This window comes from Engystomops pustulosus, chromosome 2 (assembly GCF_040894005.1).
Source record: "Engystomops pustulosus chromosome 2, aEngPut4.maternal, whole genome shotgun sequence".
NCBI classification, from domain to species: Eukaryota; Metazoa; Chordata; class Amphibia; order Anura; family Leptodactylidae; genus Engystomops; species Engystomops pustulosus.
Genome location: NC_092412.1, coordinates 200,879,312 through 200,898,492, shown reverse-complemented (window position 1 = coordinate 200,898,492; position 19,181 = coordinate 200,879,312). Strand labels below are relative to the sequence as shown.

General features: G+C 42.8%; 1 protein-coding gene across 1 annotated transcript in view; it reads right to left on the bottom strand.

Annotated features, from left to right (window-relative positions):
- MID1 (midline 1) overlaps window positions 1-17,712 on the bottom strand; it is a 274,419-nt gene extending 256,707 nt beyond the window's left edge. Inside the window, exon 1 of the mRNA XM_072137830.1 lies at window positions 17,575-17,712. The gene's annotated coding sequence lies outside the window, so the exon portion shown is untranslated. The remainder of the gene's footprint in view (window positions 1-17,574) is intronic.
- Window positions 17,713-19,181: the final 1,469 nt, after the last annotated feature.

Here is a 19,181-nt window from a genome sequence, read left to right as displayed (position 1 = left end):
TAATGACGTCTCTTATATGTCTTGTATAACTGGTGCACAACTGTGCAGGTTGACTCTGCAGATATTTCTAGAATCCTATTATATTCTGGGCATGAAGAGTCACAATTCCTGGCTGTTAATGGCTGTGAATTGCTACTTTATCACGGCCTGTATGCCATGGGTAAATTTTCCTCAGTGTTCCCTGAGTAATCACCCAATTACAGATGTGAACTTGCGATTATTTTAAAAAGACACTAGAAAGGTGCAGGTTTTGGCCCTGGCCCCTACCAGGTGTATAAAATAGCTTAGAACTAGAGATGAGCGAACACTAAAATGCTCGGGTACTCGTTATTCGAGACGAACTTTTCCCGATGCTCGAGTGCTCGTCTCGAATAACGAACCCCATTGAAGTCAATGGGAGACTCGAGCATTTTTCAAGGGGACCAAGGCTCTGCACAGGGAAGCTTGGCCAAACACCTGGGAACCTCAGAAAAGGATGGAAACACCACGGAAATGGACAGGAAACAGCAGGGGCAGCATGCATGGATGCCTCTGAGGCTGCATAATCGCACCATTATGCCAAAATTATGGGCAACAGCATGGCCATGACAGAGTGACAGAATGAAGCTAGATAGCATCTAAAACATCCAATAATTGACCCTGACACTATAGGGGACGGCATGCAGAGGCAGCGGCAGCAGGCTAGAGAGTGTCATGGCGACATACCCTAAATGGACTCAGGCTTCAAACCAATGGGTGGCAGAGAGGAACCAAAGGAGGTGAGCAAGAAGCGCTCAAATAATATCGGTACATGATAAAAGTTTGCCAGTATATTTTGTGGATTACACAGCAGGGTGGCGACAAAGTTAACATGGAAGCCATGAAAACAACCCAAAATTCTGCCTGACACAGCTCGTTTGATAAGGGGACGATGTATGGAGGCAGTGAACTAGTAGTAGATTAAAGGTGCTGCAGTTAAAACTATGTTAGTTGGATCTTGGCATGGAGCTGGCGCTCCGCTGCCAGGCGAGCTTTCGCCAATCCAAGCCCCTGTCTATAGGCTACTCCCCAAACAGCACTTCTAAGAACCTTTTGTATAAGATCAAGTGTAGTAGCGTTCTTATAAGTTTAGGATATGGCGGGTGAGGGGAATGTAAACAGATGCGCAAGAAGCGCTGAAATAATATCCCTAAATGGTAAAAGTTTGCAAGTATATTTTGGGGATTACACAGCAGGGTGGCGACAAAGTTAACAACTTTGATGTGGAATGCCCTGTAATAGCTCTTGGGCGGTGTGCCTTTTATCGCCTAGGCTCAGCAGTTTCAGCACCGCCTGCTGTCGCTTAGCGACGGCACTGCTGCTGTGCCTAGAGCTACCGACTGATGGCGCCATGCCCACGGATGGTAATTCGGAGGAGGAGGAGGTGGAGGAGGGGTGGGAGGAGGTATAGTAGGCCTTTGAGACCTGGACCGAGGTAGGCCCCGCAATTCTCTGCGTCGGCAGTATATGACCAGCCCCAGGGTCAGACTCGGTCCCAGCCTGCACCAAGTTAAGTGTAGTAGCGTTCTCATAAGTTTGGGATATGGCGGGTGAGGGGAATGTAAACAGATGCGCAAGAAGCGCATGATGCGCATGGAGCTGGCGTTCCGCTGCCAGGCGAGCTTTCGCCAATCCAAGCCCCTGTCTCTAGGCTACTCCCCAAACAGCACTTCTAAGAACCTTTTGTATAAGATCAAGTGTAGTAGCGTTCTTATAAGTTTAGGATATGCCGGGTGAGGGGAATGTAAACAGATGCGCAAGAAGCGCTGAAATAATATCCCTAAATGGTAAAAGTTTGCCAGTATATTTTGTGGATAACACAGCAGGGTGGCGACAAAGTTAACAACTTTGATGTGGAATCCATGAAAACAACCCAAATTTCTGCCTGACACACCTCGTTTGATAAAGGGACGATGTATGGAGGCAGCTATATGGACGACTTTTGGAGGTAGCAATGGAGACAACGTGTGGAGGCTGCTATGGAGACAATTTAATTTGGATAGTGCCTGTATGTGGCAGTCCCAAACATTTTTCAAACCAGAGGAGCAGGTAGGTGGCCCTCCAGTAAAATGGGATAGATTGAGTGCCTGTATGTGGCAGTCCCAAAAATGTTTCAAACCAGAGGAGCAGGTAGGTGGCCCTCCAGTAAAATGGAATAGATTGAGTGCCTGTATGTGGCAGTCCCAAAAATTGTTCAAACCAGAGGAGCAGGTAGGTGGCCCTGCAGTAAAATGGAATAGATTGAGTGCCTGTATGTGGCAGTCCCAAAAATTGTTCAAACCAGAGGAGCAGGTAGGTGGCCCTGCAGTAAAATGGAATAGATTGAGTGCCTGTATGTGGCAGTCCCAAAAATTGTTCAAACCAGAGGAGCAGGTAGGTGGCCCTGCAGTAAAATGGAATAGATTGAGTGCCTGTATGTGGCAGTCCCAAAAATTGTTCAAACCAGAGGAGCAGGTAGGTGGCCCTGCAGTAAAATGGAATAGATTGAGTGCCTGTATGTGGCAGTCCCAAAAATTGTTCAAACCAGAGGAGCAGGTAGGTGGCCCTGCAGTAAAATGGAATAGATTGAGTGCCTGTATGTGGCAGTCCCAAAAATTGTTCAAACCAGAGGAGCAGGTAGGTGGCCCTGCAGTAAAATGGAATAGATTGAGTGCCTGTATGTGACAGTCCCAAAAATGTTTCAAACCAGAGGAGCAGGTAGGTGGCCCTGCAGTAAAATGGAATAGATTGAGTGCCTGTATGTGGCACTCACAAAAATTGTTTCAAACAGAGGACCGGGTAGGTGGCCCTCCAGAAAAATTAAATGCATGAAGTACTATAGCAAGAGCCAGTGGGCCCTGTCAAAAAATAGCCAGTTTCCTCTGCTTTACTGTACAAAGAGGAGGAGAAGGAGGAAAATGAGGAGGAGGAGGAGGAGTGGATCAATTATTCAGGTTGAGCTTCCTTCACCTGGTGGAGATTGGAAATTCTGAGAAATCCAGCCTTTATTCATTTTAATAAGCGTCAGCCTGTCAGCGCTGTCAGTCGACAGGCGTGTACGCTTATCGGTGATGATGCCACCAGCTGCACTGAAAACCCGCTCGGACAAGACGCTAGCGGCAGGGCAGGCAAGAACCTCCAAGGCGTAGAGCGCCAGTTCGTGCCACATGTCCAGCTTTGAAACCCAGTAGTTGTAGGGAGCTGTGTGATCATTTAGGACGATGGTATGGTCAGCTACGTACTCCCTCACCATCTTTCTATAAAGATCAGCCCTACTCTGCCGAGACTGGGGACAGGTGACAGTGTCTTGCTGGGGTGACATAAAGCTGGCAAAAGCCTTGTAAAGCGTACCCTTGCCAGTGCTGGACAAGCTGCCTGCTCGCCTACTCTCCCTCGCTACTTGTCCCGCAGAACTACGCACTCTGCCGCTAGCGCTGTCAGAAGGGAAATACTGTTTCAGCTTGTGCACCAGGGCCTGCTGGTATTCATGCATTCTCACACTCCTTTCCTCTCCAGGGATGAGAGTGGGAAGATTTTGCTTGTACCGTGGGTCCAGGAGAGTGAACACCCAGTAATCGGTGCTGGAATAAATTCTTTGAACGCGAGGGTCACGGGATAGGCAGCCTAGCATGAAATCTGCCATATGCGCCAGAGTACCAACGCGTAAGAATTCACTCCCCTCACTGGCCTGACTGTCCATTTCCTCCTCCTCCAACTCCTCCAACTCCTCTTCTTCTGCCCATACACGCTGAACAGTGAAGGACTCAACAATGGTCCCCTCTTGTGTCTCGCCAACATTCTCCTCCTCTTCCTCCTCATCCTCCTCCACCTCCACCTCCTCCGATATGCGCTGAGAAACAGACCTCAGGGTGCTTTGGCTATCAACAAGGGAATATTCTTCCCCCGTCTCTTTTGACGAGCGCAAAGCTTCCGACTTCATGCTGACCAGAGAGTTTTTCAACAGGCCAAGCAGCGGGATGGTGAGGCTGATGATGGCGGCATCGCCACTGACCATCTGTGTTGACTCCTCAAAGTTACTCAGCACCTGACAGATATCAGACATCCACGTCCACTCCTCATTGTAGACTTGAGGAAGCTGACTGACCTGACTACCAGTTCTGGTGGAAGTTGACATCTGGCAGTCTACAATCGCTCTGCGCTGCTGGTAAACTCTGGATAACATGGTCAGTGTTGAATTCCACCTCGTGGGCACGTCGCACAACAGTCGGTGAGCGGGCAGTTGGAGGCGGCGCTGCGCTGCCCTGAGAGTGGCAGCATCTGGGCTGGACTTCCTGAAATGCGCACAGATGCGGCGCACCTTCGTGAGCAAATCAGACAGATTGGGGTATGTCTTGAGGAAACGCTGCACTATCAGATTTAACACATGGGCCAGGCATGGCACATGTGTCAGTCTGCCGAGTTGCAGAGCCGCCACCAGGTTACGGCCGTTGTCACACACAACCATTCCCGGCTTGAGGTTCAGCGGTGCCAGCCACAGATCAGTCTGCGCCGTGATGCCCTGTAATAGCTCTTGGGCGGTGTGCCTTTTGTCGCCTAGGCTCAGCAGTTTGAGCACCGCCTGCTGTCGCTTAGCGACGGCACTGCTGCTGTGCCTAGAGCTACCGACTGATGGCGCCGTGCCCACGGATGGTAGTTCGGAGGAGGAGGTGGAGGAGGGGTGGGAGGAGGAGGAGGCATAGTAGGCCTGAAACACCTGGACCGAGGTAGGCCCCGCAATCCTCGGCGTCGGCAGTATATGAGCAGCCCCAGGGTCAGACTCGGTCCCAGCCTCCACCAAGTTAACCCAATGTGCCGTCAGCGATATATAGTGGCCCTGCCCGGCAGCACTCGTCCACGTGTCCGTGGTCAGGTGGACCTTGTCAGAAACGGCGTTGGTCAGGGCACGGATGATGTTGTCTGACACGTGCTGGTGCAGGGCTGGGACGGCACATCGGGAAAAGTAGTGGCGGCTGGGGACCGAATACCGAGGGGCGGCCGCCGCCATGAGGTTGCGAAAGGCCTCGGTCTCTACTAGCCTATAGGGCAGCATCTCCAGGCTAAGCAATCTGGAGATGTGCACATTAAGGGCTTGGGCGTGCGGGTGGGTTGCACTATATTTGCGTTTCCGCTCCAGCGTCTGGGGTATGGAGAGCTGAACGCTGGTGGATGCTGTGGAGGATCGTGGAGGCGACGATGGGGTTTTTGTGCCAGGGTCCTGGGCAGGGGGCTGACTAGCAGCTGACACAGGGGAAGGAGCAGTGGTGTGCACGGCCGGAGGTGAACGGGCTTGTTGCCACTGAGTGGGGTGCTTAGCATTCATATGCCTGCGCATACTGGTGGTAGTTAAGCTAGTAGTGGTGGAACCCCTGCTGAGCCTGGTTTGGCAAATGTTGCACACCACAGTCCGTCGGTCATCCGGTGTTTCCTTAAAGAACCTCCACACTTCTGAAGATCTAGCCCTCGCCGCAAGAGCCCTCACCACGGGAGCTTCACTAGTTGACAGTGGCGCTGATGCACCAGCTCTGGCCCTGCCTCTCCGTCTGGCCCCACCACTGCCTCTTCCAACCTGTTCAGGTCGAGGACTCTCCTCCGTCTCAGAAGCACTGTGTTCACCCGGCCTCTCAACCCAGCTTGGGTCTGTCACCTCATCATCCTCCGATCCCTCAGTCTGCTCCCCCCTCGGACTTCCTGCCCTGACAACAACTTCCCCACTGTCTGACAACCGTGTCTCCTCATCGTCGGACACCTCTTTACACACTTCCACTACGTCAAGAAGGTCATCATCACCCACAGACTGTGACTGGTGGAAAACCTGGGCATCGGAAAATTGCTCAGCAGCAACCGGACAAGTGGTTTGTGACTGTGGGAAGGGTCCAGAAAACAGTTCCTCAGAGTATGCCGGTTCAAATGCCAAATTTTCCTGGGAGGGGGCAGACTGGGGGGGAGGAGGCTGAGGTGCAGGAGCTGGAGGAGTGGCGATTTCGGTGACATGGGTGGACTGCGTGGAAGACTGACTGGTGGTGGACAAATTGCTCGAAGCATTGTCAGCAATCCACGACATCACCTGTTCGCACTGTTCTGGCCTCAACAGTGCTCTACCACGAGTCCCAGTAACTTCAGACATGAACCTAGGGAGTGTAGCTCTGCGGCGTTCCCCTGCTCCCTCATCAGCAGGTGGTGTCTCACCCCGCCCAGGACCACGGCCTCTGACCCCTGCAGTAGTTGGACGCCCACGTCCCCGCCCTCGTCCTCTACCCCTAGCCCTCGGGTTAAACATTTTTAAAATGAGAGTTATAACTTTATTTTTTTTTTTTTACTTTTTTTTGGTTTTTTTTGTGTTTTTTGTTTTTTTTTGTGTTTTTTGTTTTTTTTTGAGTTTTTAAAACCAAACAATGCTATCCTATTGCTATGGCTATTTTCTAGCCAAGTATCAAAGCACACTACTATGCCAGATGAGATGACACTGAGTTATTGGCTAATAGAAATCCAACCCCTACTGAATTTTGCCACTTCGGCCTTTGCTATGGATATGTGCGCCACTAAGCGCAGAACACAGCGGTCGCAAGTCTCACTACAAATTGCTCAGAATTGGCAAGTACATGCACTGCAGAAACTACAGCCACCAGCAGATCAACCAGAAATCAAATATATAGAACGCTACTGTAGGCTTCAAGAAGCTGTTTGTATTCTCCTATGGCTATTTTCTAGCCAAGTATCAAAGGAAGCACAGTACTATGCCAGATGAGATGACACTGAGTTATTGCCTAATAGAAATCCAACCCCTACTGAATTTTGCCACTTTGGCCTTTGCTATGGATATGTGCGCCACTAAGCGCAGAACACAGCGGTCGCAAGTCTCACTACAAATTGCTCAGAATTGGCAAGTACATGCACTGCAGAAACTACAGCCACCAGCAGATCAACCAGAAATCAAATATATAGAACGCTACTGTAGGCTTCAAGAAGCTGTTTGTATTCTCCTATGGCTATTTTCTAGCCAAGTATCAAAGGAAGCACAGTACTATGCCAGATGAGATGACACTGAGTTATTGGCTAATAGAAATCCAACCCCTACTGAATTTTGCCACTTCGGCCTTTGCTATGGATATGTGCGCCACTAAGCGCAGAACACAGCGGTCGCAAGTCTCACTACAAATTGCTCAGAATTGGCAAGTACATGCACTGCAGAAACTACAGCCACCAGCAGATCAACCAGAAATCAAATATATAGAACGCTACTGTAGGCTTCAAGAAGCTGTTTGTATTCTCCTATGGCTATTTTCTAGCCAAGTATCAAAGGAAGCACAGTACTATGCCAGATGAGATGACACTGAGTTATTGGCTAATAGAAATCCAACCCCTACTGAATTTTGCCACTTCGGCCTTTGCTATGGATATGTGCGCCACTAAGCGCAGAACACAGCGGTCGCAAGTCTCACTACAAATTGCTCAGAATTGGCAAGTACATGCACTGCAGAAACTACAGCCACCAGCAGATCAACCAGAAATCAAATATATAGAACGCTACTGTAGGCTTCAAGAAGCTGTTTGTATTCTCCTATGGCTATTTTCTAGCCAAGTATCAAAGGAAGCACAGTACTATGCCAGATGAGATGACACTGAGTTATTGGCTAATAGAAATCCAACCCCTACTGAATTTTGCCACTTCGGCCTTTGCTATGGATATGTGCGCCACTAAGCGCAGAACACAGCGGTCGCAAGTCTCACTACAAATTGCTCAGAATTGGCAAGTACATGCACTGCAGAAACTACAGCCACCAGCAGATCAACCAGAAATCAAATATATAGAACGCTACTGTAGGCTTCAAGAAGCTGTTTGTATTCTCCTATGGCTATTTTCTAGCCAAGTATCAAAGGAAGCACAGTACTATGCCAGATGAGATGACACTGAGTTATTGGCTAATAGAAATCCAACCCCTACTGAATTTTGCCACTTCGGCCTTTGCTATGGATATGTGCGCCACTAAGCGCAGAACACAGCGGTCGCAAGTCTCACTACAAATTGCTCAGAATTGGCAAGTACATGCACTGCAGAAACTACAGCCACCAGCAGATCAACCAGAAATCAAATATATAGAACGCTACTGTAGGCTTCAAGAAGCTGTTTGTATTCTCCTATGGCTATTTTCTAGCCAAGTATCAAAGGAAGCACACTACTATGCCAGATGAGATGACACTGAGTTATTGCCTAATAGAAATCCAACCCCTACTGAATTTTCCCACTTCGGTCTTTGCTATGGATATGTGTGCCACTAAGAGCTAAACACAACGGTAGCAAGTCCCCCTGCTAATTCCTCACAAAATGGTAAAAGATGCAAATTAAAATAAAAAAAGTAGAACGTTATTGTAGCCCTAAGAAGGGCTGTTGGGTTCTTTGAGAATCACTCCTGCCTAACAGTAAGCTAATAGAACACCCTAACGCTTTCCCTGACCAGCAGCAGCTCTCTCCCTAGCGGCATCCAGAGACAGAATGATCCGAGCAGCGCGGCCAGCGGCTAGTCTATCCCAGGGTCACCTGATCTGGCCAGCCAACCACTGCTATCGACGTGTAAGGGTACCACGTCATGCTGGGTGGAGTGCAGAGTCTCCTGGCTTGTGATTGGCTCTGTTTCTGGCCGCCAAAAAGCAAAACGGCGGGAGCTGCCATTTTCTCGAGCGGGCGAAGTATTCGTCCGAGTAACGAGCAGTTTCGAGTACCCTAATGCTCGACCGAGCATCAAGCTCGGACGAGCATGTTCGCTCATCTCTACTTAGAACGTTTTGCAACTTTTTGGAGACTTTTAGTGACTTGTTAAAAAAGTTGCAAATAATTGAAAGACAAACTCCTAAAATGCCCCATGTATTAATAAGGAATAACCATTAAGATACATCTGACCAGCAGAAAACACCAAAAAACAAAAAAGACGTACTTAACCAGACTTTTGATGGACAAAAAATGTAGTATGATTAAAATCCACGATATACATGCCTTGATAAAGTGACAATTCCTGTCACATGACCAGGGATCTGCCAGCAATTGCGATTATTTCCCTCTTTGTGCCAAGGGTCGTGGTTGGGCGTGAAGGGGGCACAGCCGGTAGGGTAGTGGCCTAACGTGGTGGTTCCCGCCCTGTGCCAGCACACTTGCTGCAGTTTGTGAATTGTAGCAAGCAGTTGTTTAAATAATTCTGATGATACAGATTTGAAAGGAAAGCATTACTCGGGTATATACTGTATAACTACAGTATATACCCGAGTATTATCCGAGTCTTATACAAGGTATTTTCTTACTTGCAGGGCATTTTAATTCTCAGGGGTCTGCTGCAGTGCATTTCATTACTGGGCGGTCTGCTGCAGTGCATTTCATTACTGGGGGGGTCTGCTGCAGGGCATATCATTACTAATGGAAGGCTGTTGTAGGGCATTTCATTACTGGGGGAGAGCTGCTGCTGGGCATTTCATTAATGGGGGTGGGTTGCTGTGGCTCATTTCATTACTAAGGGAGGACTGCTGCAGGCAATTTCATTGCTGGGAAGGCTGCACAGGCACTGTATCATTGGAGGAGGCTGCTGGTGATTACATTACTGGGGGGGGGGGGGCTGCATGGAGCATTTAATTACTGGGGAGGGCTGCATGGTGTATTTCCTTACTAGGGGAGGGCAATAATTCATGTTATCATATGGTCTATGAATTTATGTGTCTCTCAGCTTAGAAAATTAGTTGGTATCATCCACTTTTGTGCAGGGTTTTGTTTATTCTGATATTATCTCACCTAACTTTTAGTAGAAAGTCCTTTTAATAACAGTAATTTGCTGAAAAGACAAAAATGACAACTAAAACAGAGACAAATCTTGTCTAAAAATATATTAAAATATTACAAATTTAATTAGTAACACAATGAAGAAGAGTTATTAATATTTAAGAAATTTAATGGAGCATTGACTCCATTTCTCACATTTTTTGCAGACAAATGCCATCGATGAAGCAATATCACACAGGCTATTTTAGCCATATGCCTACTCAAGCAGCTGAATGAACAAATGCATACAAAGAACATTGGCTACATTGTAGATTTGTGTGTAACAGCTGTTCCTATTGTGTAGTGTACAGTAACTGGAATTGATACACTCCATAATCCTATAAATTTGATCTACACGGCCTGATAAATACTTCAGGCTTCCATTGTCTGGAGATGTAGACCAATCTATCTCTGTCGCATATGTAGAAATTTTATTGTACACCACAACAACAAAATAATTCTGCAAGAGCCATGTACTAGAATATTAGGAACAATTAAGTGTCATTAAAATAGATCAATGACATTTTCATCATTTATCTATTCCTTCATTCTTGTTTAGGTAATAAATTAGCAAAATGTTAAGATATTGGAAGCCGGTTATAAGATTATGGGAAGTAGACGAAATTGAACCCCGAAAGGCACTTTATTGGATGTAGTAGTCAGGTTAAAATGTAACACATAGTTCCAACTGCAGACAGCATGCTTGTTGCAAAACTATTTTAAAGACTTAGTAAAACTAAGGTTGAAAGGTTGAAAAACTGAAAGGTTGTCAATGACTGATTAGACCTCCCTCAGAACTCCAAAACTTTGTGGTTCCTTCAGTTCAGGCTACTTATTGGGTAACAAATGTATTGTAAGGCCTATTGTATAACACAAAGTGCAACCCTGCCTCCCCATTTAATTGTATGGTACTGTTAGAAATTGTTGAGCACAGAGCTCAGCTATCTCTGGCGCTCTCATTCACTTTCCATGTGAGTGCTAGAGATAGCCGAGTGCTGTTATTGGCCCTTTATTAGAATTTCATACTATTGGATGGAGCGAGAACAAGACCAAAGTTCTCGTGATTGGTGAGAGTCCCAGTAGTTGGACCCTCACCAATCAGCTTGTTTATCCCTATCCTGTGGATATTTGGCACAATCCCCTTAAGAAGTGAACAAAGTAACTTGTTTGACTGCTTAGACTTTTATATCTACAATAAATTCCAGTCCAGTCATGTGTTAAAATTTACACAGTCATACTGAGTTCCTTCTGTTTTATTTCTTTTTGGGCTAATTAAAGCCGACATTTAGAGTATGCATAGAGCCTGTCGAGACACAACACGCTTGCATAGTGTGCCCTGTACTTTTTTAAGTTAGAATAATTATTTTTGCTATTTATTGTGAATAAAGTCAGGCCACATGACACAGAAGACAAGGGTTTGGCAAAGGCTTCATCCACATCCATCATTGAAGACTATATAGTCATTTACTAGGATGTTTGAGAATTATGATCACAGCATTATTGCTGAAATACATCTTAGTCTCAGTTTCATTTATCAACATAGTAGTGTCTCCAACTGCACTAAGGACCATGTTATACCACATGCTATATTGCTACAAATATGGTTCTAATTTTCATTTCCTATTTAAAGGGGTTGTGGTCTCTCTGCCAGCCTGATAATTTCATCTTCTGCTTTCATGTCTGCATATTGTACATTTTTATTTCAAAGATGGATAAACTTGTGCGGGTTCAGATTTATATTAACATCAGTTTTAATGCAGCGATTGTTCCATAATAAAAATGATCAATCATTAAACAAATAACTTACAATTCAGCTTAGTTTTTTTTTAAATAGTTTAAAGCCAAAAATATGCATTTTTCATTGGAATACCTCAGGAATGTTGTGGAGGTTTTCCAATGATGTTTAGTTCTTTGAATAAGAAAGGTCTTGTTTGGTGAAGGACCTGTGGTCTGCACTTTGGATCTGTGGAGTAAGTCGAAGCTGCTGAGCCTCAATATTGACCAGGGTCTGCAATCTTTAGTACAGGCGGTCCCCTACTTAAGGACACCCGACTTACAGACAACCCATAGTTACAGACGGACCCCTCTGCCCACTGTGACCTCTGGTGAAGCTCTCTGGATGCTTTACTATAGTCCCAGACTGCAATAATCAGCTGTAAGATGCCTGTAATGAAGCTTTATTGATAATTATTGGTCCAATTACACCAAAAATTTTGAAACTCCAAATGTCACTGGGGCAAAAGAAAAAAAATTGTCTAGAACTTCCATTATAAAATATACAGTTTCGACTTACATACAAATTCAACTTAAGAACAAACCTCCAGACCCTATCTTGTATGTAACCCGGGGACTGCCTGTACTAGTGTTTTCAAGGGCTGTGGTGTAACTTCTGCATCTAGAGCTTGGATGACAAACTATATTCCTAGTAGATGACAAGCGGAGTTACTACAAACGTTTAGGTCTTCAGGACTGATAGTATTATCCAGGTGAATGGTCTGTGGTCTTCCTTGGCTATAGGTGGCAGTCACAACTTGTAATACTGTCATGTGTCTATACCTTAACATAAGCCCTACAGAAACATTATAAAGTGCAATTTAATCTTTAAGATAAGATGTTATGGCTTTTCTCATGTTCTTAAAAGTAATATGACCACAAACTGTTTCCAACCTCTTAGCCCCATACTGATCAGAAGGCCTTGAGGCCCCTTTTTAAAAGACATCTACCACCAGGATGAAGGATTGTAAACCAAGCATGCAAACATGCTGGTGAGTGCCCCCTCTGGCAGGATCCACTCTTCTTGTAGCTTCTTAGGACCTGTTTTTATAAAAAAAAGGTTTTAAAGATTATGCAATGAACCTGATTTCATAAAAACAAGATCCAAGGAAGATACATCAAGAGTGGTTCTTGCTAGAGGGGGCACACACCAGCATGTCTGCATGCTTGTTTTACAATCATCCATCCTGGTGGTAGATGTCCTTTAAATAGATGCCCACTTTATTTAATCTCTATAGAATTTATGACGAAATCATCCATACTGCTTGGATTTATCATTCAGTCCAATAGAACTGTTGCATTAGTAGTAGTAGACCCCCCAAATTCTCATAGAAAGTAAATAGGAGTGCTATGCTCCTCTATTTCTGACACACCCTTAGTGTTAAATAGAGTGGCAAATGTTGTCCCCCAATAGGGGATAACAATGACATTTGGTACCACCCCTTTATGCAAGAATCAAATGACTATAAATAAAATAGCTTCTTCAATTAGTTTCTTACCCCTCTTTTAAAATGTGGTGGGACAGAAACCATGAGATGAACTACACAGAGTTTATCTGTGTTGATGACACGCCTATGAGTCTCCATCTTTACACACACTACATAAAGCCATTTGATGAACTGTTGCATAACCAATCATAAGCTTAATCCTTAGCTAAGCCTTTATTACATGCCAGCGTGCAAAATTAAATATGTCAAAGTAAAAAGTGGTTGAGGACATAGCTTAAAACCTGCAGATTATACTACACAAACCAACTGAAAATAATTTACATTTGCCACCTCTGTAAATCCGAAGTGACTTGCAAGCTTTGACAAGCACGATGTCTAAGCATCCATGCAAGGTAGTGGTGGGGGAGGTCTTCTCCTGTCTGGTACACTCATGATATTCAGCAGGAAATGTGTATTTTGTACATATGCTAAATGACAAATCCTCTTTAATGTAGGGGAGAGCTTGCAGGAAAACTGACATGTTTAAAAGCTTTTCCGATTAAGACCAAAGACCTAAATCACTATTTAACAATGCAGGCTTATAAGATAATGATGCAGACTACTTTACAGGGAGCTGTGTCAGTGTGGCCCGATGTAATGAGTGCAATTTTATAGTGACAGTCAGGTATCAATAAAACATTAATACCCTGCTGTGCTGAACTACTCCCAATAGGATGTATGATATTATATCATATAGAGGATGAGTTTTATTGATGCATTCAATAAAACACAAGAAAGCTAAGAGTTTAGATGCTACAAGACAATAGAGATGAAAGAAGCCTCCAAATAAAAGTGGCAAATTTGTGCCAAAAAAAACTTTTGCTATTCTTCGTGTTTTGGACACTCTCTATAGGAATTTTTGAATGATATAAAGATGTGGTTTAATGGAAAAGGAGTTTAGAGTTGGCAAAAGAGTGTGTTTAAGGTGCACCTCCACGCACTATAAAGTGTGTCTTCTGTCATAAAACGAAGTCAACTAATATGAGTTGTACTAGACAGTCTTATATTTTATTTACTATTCAGTATAAGACACTTTGAAAATCTTGTGTAGTAAAAAACTATTTGCTCTAACTTTGCACTGTCTATATTTTAGAGAGTTTTAGTTTCCTTCCCTATTAAATGTAGCATACAGATCATGAAATTGGCATTTGCATTTAATAAAGAAAAACAACCCAGGAAGAATTATAGAATTTACTTTTAAAAACATGGTATTATCTAGTGATTACAATCCATGCCAAGGTGTACAGAAATCTTTTGCAGTGCCCACAGATGTATTCTGAAGTTAAAAAGCCACAACACATGAATGAACACAGCAGCTCCTTTATTGTTCATCCACCTACATGGGCCCATTCATAGGTTGCATCCTTGTACTGCAGCTCCATTCTAGTGGATTAGTATGTGGTATTAATTTTAAAAAATTGAAGTTCATTTGGTAATGGTTTCGGATTAGGGAGTCTTAAATGGGTTCCCCGTCTATCAGCTTTCCTACTCTGGGCCTGTAATCTGAATAGATACTGTCCATGTCTCTGTAACATGTTCATATAGGTTCACCCTATAATATTGAAAGAATGTGGTTCCGAGATTGAGATATTTAAAAAAGTGCAATAATCAGTGTGGTTGGTTGCACTGCAATAGTAATACAAAAATAAATTTAATACGATTTTAACTCATAAATGTTTTCTCTCTTACATGAATGTTAATGTACTGACAGTATGAGGATATTACCCAATACCCTCACTCTAGAGCACCATAGATGAATGTCAAATTCAGATCTACATGGAACACAGACGGTTGTAATAGTAGATGTAGAAAATGTACAAGCTCATTGATAGGAACTCAAAAACTATTGTTAATTTCCTATGTTTTACATTTGCTGAGCAGATGAATTTAGTCATTTGTTGTGTGTAAGCAACCGTTTCAGGATGAAGAAAAAGTCACTACTTGATGACAATTGAAATCCAGTGTCTTCTTTGCATTACAAAAACCCATCTTGTATATTCTTTATAAACTTTTATACATCTCTAAATGATCAATGTGTCTATTAGCATAGATTCTACTTTTTTCAGACTTTCTGCTGTATTATTGAAGTTATTTTGGCTTCTTGACTTAGTGCTTGTCTTGGAATACAATTTAATTCAGCACTTAAATATTTAAGAGGTGCCTTTAGATCCGCATTGAAGTGCATTTTAAATAATGTTCAGTACATCCCATAATAACTGGGGGCATCCAATAGACTTCATGTCTGGACTGCTCTCTCCTTGCCATCCTGTGGGCTGGGTTTTAAGTTTATTTCCCAGAATATAACTTTCACAAATATTACTTCTTTTACATTTTTCATGTAAAATAACTTTAAAAGTTGTTGTTAAATTATCAAATGTTTTCACTTATTGCAGCTAGAGTTCACGCCCCCCCTCATAGTGGTAGCAGAAACACACACATGTTCCTAATTTCCACAAATCCTCTCATGCCAGCTTAAGACACTGTATGTGCAAATTAAAGAAAGTTTCTTCATTTGGTGAAAAAAAATATAAAATAACTCATGTCTTATCAGTTTTGCTATTAGAGAAGAGTGGAATGCATTTGGCTGCAGTTGTAGAATTTAGAGCCAGTTCAATATCAATAAATAAACGTTGGAAGATGTGTCCATGTACATTACAGAATCCTTCAAGGTTTTTTATTTAATTTTCGGAGACAATAATGTGTGAAGAAGTTATAAGTCATTGATTTGCCTTATTGCATATATCTAAAGAGGATAACGTTGATAGCAACCACAGAGCATCTTGCTGCAGCACTTACTCAGAGCAGAGAGGAAGAGCTGTGGAACAGTACAATGCGGGATTTGTTTGGGTAACACACCAGCTTGTTGTAAGTGAATTAACTGAAAGTGGTGTATGATGCACTTTGTTTGTTTTTTTTTAAATTGCTGACAAATTGCTTGCCAACTCGTTAAGAAGGTCACTGTAATTTTGTATATGATTTGTAGTAAAAACACAGTATTTTGAAAAGGTGGAAATATGTTTATAGCAAACATTTAAATAAGTAGTGAAGTGAAATGTATCACTGAGATTATGCTGAATAGATTCAACTGCAGTCCTGGGTAAAACCACATGCACTTCTCAAGGAGTTATACCACTTGACAAACTCAGCTCTGCTGCACTAAACTCAGCACAGAGGTTTCTATCTGAAATGACCTATGTAATAATCAGTCAGTTCCTGATACAGTCAATGTTGTTAAAACATTTTCATCTGTTCAGCTTAACAACATTTTACTAAATCCTTAAATCTGTAAAACATGAATTCAGGTCATGCAAGTTACTGAGGACTAAGCCCTCCCCAAATCTCTGCATACATATCTTCGGCAGATATCTCTAGAGAATCTTACTTTAAAGTAGCCTTACACATTCCTTTCCTACATAATATGGTAGAAAATGAAGCTAATTTCTCTCCTTAAATTATCTCCCCATTATTATATAGTTATTCATTACAATAAATACATGACAAAACCAAACCCCCTCCCCCTAATAAAAAAGACGCTCCTTCATGTCTGGCAGTCCATTTTAACAGATGATGTCTACTAGTAATATTGCTAACTTTTTACTCTCAGTTCAGTCACATGAGTGATATTAAAAACTTTAAAAGGAAACAACAATTAAACTGAAAACATCCAGTATCTTATACAATGTGATGCATTCTCCTAAAAGTCACTCCATAGAACGGGAAAAGAAAAAAAATTATATAAAGGGTAGAGTAAAATTTAGTGATCTCCAATATCACATACATGAGAAAACTGTTGTGTGACAATAACTTATGACTTTACCTTCATAGCAAAACAATGAGTCCGTGCAACATAGAAGTTGCAATGAATCTCTACTTTTCCAATTTGCTCAAAGAGAGTTTATTTTGGAGACAGTTTCTGCTAAATGAAGGCAATGGAGACATCTTGTATATATATGTGACAATGCTGACAGTTTTTGTCTATAAAATATCACGCATTTTAAATGTTATTTATGTGTATAAATAAATATAATAATATATAATATACTATAATATAATATAAAATAATTTTACAGAAGGCTCATATGCAGGCACAGAAGCAATAAATATTGATCACTTGAAGACCAAAGTGTAATAAGTTGTTAGAAACTTAGAGGATAAGGCCACGTGAGACATACTTAGCTAAACAGATAAATAGTTACCCCCTTTTTTGCAGTTTTGCTGAATGTGAACATTTTGGCTTCGCATATTACTATGAAGCTTTTCCTATTTTTAGTGCTTGTGGATTAAGCCCTAGATTAGATATTAGAATCCGAATTTCCTAAGCTGTTGTTCAGAGCCCAAAAATCCCATCAGTAGTCAGCATTATCAGCTTGGAATGTAAGATAAGCAGGACAAGTCTAGTCACCAGGGAGATGCCCTAACCATTTGTAAGTGATGCAGTGAAACATTTACACCAGCTCATTATAAATCACTAGACACAACTCTGTCCTCCTTTACTTAGAAAGAAAATAGATTTCTTACCTTTTTCGCCATTTTTTTTTCTTAGATTCTAGTAATTTGATGAAGTAAAGAAGAAATGAAAGAAAGAACTCAGTGGTCCTCAGGAATCCCGAATTCTCCTTTGGAAGCCTTGAGTCTGTTTTTCAGGAATCAGCTGAGCTGAAGACAGTTTGATTCAGAGTACAGTGAGCTCTGTCCAGCCGAGTAACCACTCCCTTCCAGGAGGGTGTGCTAGCTTGTCTCTTTCATTCAGCTTAAATCTACTTAATCTGCCTCCATTCTTGCAGGTTTCCATATATAGGTAAGATAGGAATGTGTTCCCAGAGAAAACGTTAGCTCTGAATAGCTCAACAAGTGCCAACGGGTGCACTAGATGTTAACAGAGCGATGCCTTCAGGACACGATTTAACACAAGTCCAAGGGAGAGTATGTAAAATAAGAATTACGCTTTTTACAAGAGACTCTTGAGACCTGGCACACTATTTGCATGATAAAAAGTTATTGGAGCAGGATGTGGTCTGATCCTAAAGGTGGTGGAGGAAAGTATTAAAAGTGGAGCGTTTCATAAAAATAATATTACTACAGAGAAGTTAGAGCCCTTTGTTCTTCAAAACCAGAACCAGACAACAATATTCACATTTAATGCGCTGATTAGACTATTAAAATGTTCATTGCTCTCAGGACTGAGGGATCTGGAATGCAAATTACTTTATGAATGTAGATACTGGTCATGTATTCAGGCTGAAGAATGCTAATTATCATTTGTGCTACAACTTCATCTAAGAGCAAAAAAGCTAAATTTGTAAATTTAGACATTGGTAGAGCCAGCTCACATCTCTGTTATGTCTACAGTTATTTGCCTGAACCAGATCAGGCAACTACAGATAGGTAAGGTGTAATGGATAGACCTGTACCTGTTCTGTGTGTTCCACCAAACCTGGTTTTAGTATTGCAAATAGAAGACCTATCAGGGATGAGAGCTGGCCCTTAGTTGCATCTCTAGAGAGTGTTTTAATAATTTCTTTATGTTGTAAGGGTTGTAGCAGGACTGTTAAAAGTTGATGGATTGTAGCTGGACTAGCTTGAGTGCAATCTCTGCATTCAGCAGCTCCATAAGCTCTTCAGTCTACCAATATGTTCAATCCTTCTTCCATGGTTATCTACCTTTCCTGTTATTTTTCAGTGTTTAATAACACTATGGGGCTCATTTACTAAGCGTCGCTCTGCACTTTTCTCGCACTGTTCACGTTCTTCTAGGCTAAAACGGCTTACACAGGTATTTAAGAAGTGTGTGTGCTGGGCTTGTGCCACACACAATTCTTTTGTGGCGCAGCTACCATGGCTTCCATGTGACACAAATTAGGCAGCGTGCCATCGGACAGTCCGACTGATTCGGAACAAGCGTCGTATTTAATTTTTACTTTGTGTCGCATGCCCTATGTTAAAGGTGCACCACAAAAAAGATGGTTAACTCTGTCAAACCTGTGCGGGGAAGCAGCATATTTATGATTTCAGGCACACGATTTTATTGAAAATCCGCACGCTGCCTAATAGACAGACAATGCACTTTTTGTGAACTTGAGTGACCGGATAAGTAAATGTGACCTTTTGTGTAATAGTAATTTTCA